Source organism: Hylobates moloch, unplaced genomic scaffold (assembly GCF_009828535.3).
Source record: "Hylobates moloch isolate HMO894 unplaced genomic scaffold, HMol_V3 SCAFFOLD_13, whole genome shotgun sequence".
Lineage (NCBI taxonomy): Eukaryota > Metazoa > Chordata > Mammalia > Primates > Hylobatidae > Hylobates > Hylobates moloch.
In genome coordinates, this window is record NW_026652288.1 from 26,650,845 (window position 1) to 26,654,017 (window position 3,173).

The window sequence follows — 3,173 nt, forward strand, 5'->3', positions numbered from 1 at the left end:
GAACAGTGACGGCCGGGCGCGGTGGCTCACGCTTGTAATCCCAGCACTTTGGGAGGCCGAGGCGGGCGGATCACGAGGTCAGGAGATCGAGACCACGGTGAAACCCCGTCTCTACTAAAAATACAAAAAATTAGCCGGGCGTGGTGGCGGGCGCCTGTAGTCCCAGCTACTCGGAGAGGCTGAGGCAGGAGAACGGCGTGAACCCGGGAGGCGGAGCTTGCAGTGAGCCGAGATCGCGCCACTGCACTCCAGCCTGGGCGACAGAGCGAGATTCCGTCTCAAAAAAAAAAAAGAACACTGAACAGTGACATCAGCCTATTCCCAGCCTCCTTCCCATGCCATCTACCATAACCAATACAGAGAACTGTATTCCCCCAGGCAAGAAATCTGAAGATCCCTCTCTAGGCAAGCTGACTGGCTTGGGGAGAAAATACTTACATTCTGATATTTGAGGGATCCAGCAGTAATTTGGCCAGTTCCCATGCAATCCTTCTGTGGTGAGACACCTCAACCTACATGCCCCATGCATGAGCTCCAATCTTTCAGTTAGCCGGTTTGCGTCTTACTCTTAAAGATGAGGAAAACCTCCAAAAAGATAGACAGTCCAGCCAGCTAGGCGCAATGACTCAGGCCTATAATCCCAGCACTTTGGGAGGCTGAGGTGGGTGGATTTTGTGAGTCCAGGAGTTTGAGACCAGCCTGGGCAACATGGAAAAACACTGTCTCCATAAATAAATAAATAAAATATTTTAAATTACCCAAGTGTGGTGGCATGCGCCTATAGTCCAAGCTACTCAGCAGACTAAGGTGGGAGATCACCTAAGCCTGGGAGACGGAGGTTGCAGTGAGCCAAGATCATATCACTGCACTCTGGGCAACAGAGTGAGACTCTGTTTCAAAAAAAAAAAAAAAAAAAGACCAAAACAAACATAAGAACAAAGTATCTCAGAGGAAACATGACTCAAAGAGTAAATGAAAATTCTAAAGATAAAGAGAATAGATTCATTAAAAGACAAAAGGAAAACAGGAAAGACAAGAAAATTAGATGATCAGTCTAACAGGAATTCTAGAAATAAGAGCACAGAAAAAACAAAGCAAGGGAGTTTATCAAAGAAATAATACAAGAAAATTTCCCAAACTAAAAAATATGCATTTCCAGATTGAAGAGACATCATCATGAAATTTCTGAACAACAGAGATAATGCTTCAAGAGCCAGCAAGAGACAAAAATACTAGCTGCATACAAGAATTGGAAATTGAATGTCACTCAATTTGTCAACAGAAATACTAGAGGATGGAAGATCACGGAGCAGATTTTCTAAATTCTGAGAAAAATGATTTCTAACCTAGAATTCTGTACCCAGCCAAACTTTCAAGCAACTGTTAAGGTATTATAGAAGAAAGTCATTTTCAGACATGCAAGATTGAAAAGATTGACCTTCCTTGGAACCTATTAGAGAGTCCATTTGAGGGTGTGCTCCACCAAAATGAATAATAAAATGACATGGGCCAGGCACAGTGGCTCACGCCTATAATCCCAACACTTTGGCAGGCTGAGGCAGGCAGGTCACTTGAGGTCAGGAGTTCAAGACCAGCCTGGCCAACATGGTAAAACCCTGTCTCTTCTAAAAATACAAAAATTAGCTGGAAGTGGTGGTATGTGCCTGTAGTCCCAGCTATTTGGGAGGCTGAGGCACGAGGATCGCTTGAGCCTGGGAGGCAGAGGCTGCAGTGAGCTGAGATCGTGCCACTCACTCCAGCCTGGGTGACAGAGCGAGACCCTGTCTCAAAAAAAAACAAAAACAAAAACAAGACATGGGATGAAGGAAATAGGACATTCAGCACAAGCAAGAAAATAAGGAAAGTTCCAGAATGGTGGTAGAGGAAGTTGTTCTCTAAGCTGCTGCACAGCAGGTCCAGAATGGAACAGTCCTGAGAAAATCATGCCCAGCAGCTAGAACAGCCACCTGCCCTCAGTATTTGCCTGTTTGTAACAAAAAGCTATAAATGCTCAGCTGAAAGAGGTTCTCGGGAATGGCAGAACAACCAAAAGTTTGCCCTGACTCTTGATAAACAAGAACTGAAGAAGAAAAGAAGATTTGCAAGAAGAATGAAATCATGGCTTTTCTGAGTTTGCAGATTTTTTGCACGCATCTAATTAAACCTCTGCAGAAATTTCTACCACATCCCTAACCAATCATCTAACTCAGGACACAGGATGTTTAGCCCAGTGGCAGCATGCCTTCAGCAGGCATATATCACACTCCCCAAAAGCACTGTTTATTCAGTATCATTTCCTTAACTGAAACTAAATCGTCTGTCTTCAGCTTGTGCCCCTTTATCCTAACTCTTCCCCATGAAGGCACACAGAACAATCTTATTCATAAACAGCTCTTCCAATTTCACACATTATTGCAGTCTTTACTTCTACCCACTACATTCATGCTTTCTGGGTTATTCTCAGAGTTTAGCATGAATCAGAATCACCTGGAGGACTTGTTTAAGCCCCGCTTGCTAAGCCCCACACCAAAGTTTCTGACTCAGTAGATTTGATGTGGGGCCTAAGAACTTGCTTTTTTTTTTTTTTTTTTTGAGATGGAATCTCATTCTGTCCCCCAGGCTGGAGTGCAGTGGCACGATCTGGGCTCACTGCAACCTCCGCCTCCTGGCTTCAAGCGATTCTCCTGCCTCAACCTCCTGAGTAGCTGGGATTACAGGCACCTGCCACCATGCCCGGCTAATTTTTGTGTTTTTAGTAGAGATGAGACTTCACCGTGTTGGCCAGGCTGCCTCGAACACATGGCCTCAAGTGATCCACCCGCCTCGGCCTCCCAAAGTGCTGGGATTACAGGTGTGAGCCACTGCTCCCGGCCACCATCCTTATCTTAAAATGTGGCACCAACCCTCCAGAATGGAGTTTTCTGACTGAAGGTGCCCAGAGAGAGTGCTCTCCCATGCAGAGGAAAGGACCAATGGGGCTTTGCAGAAGCAAACATAATGCCCCGCTAGCTCTTGATAATCTGAGCAGCTGATGAACTCAGCATGTGCCCAGGAGTCCCCTCAGGACTTCCGTAGAGCAGCTGGGGCACCTTCCCTCCATAGCACGTCACATCCAGGACAGTCAAGAATCCCAGCCAGCCTGTTAGGTGACCGACGCAGGCCCTCACTGAGCA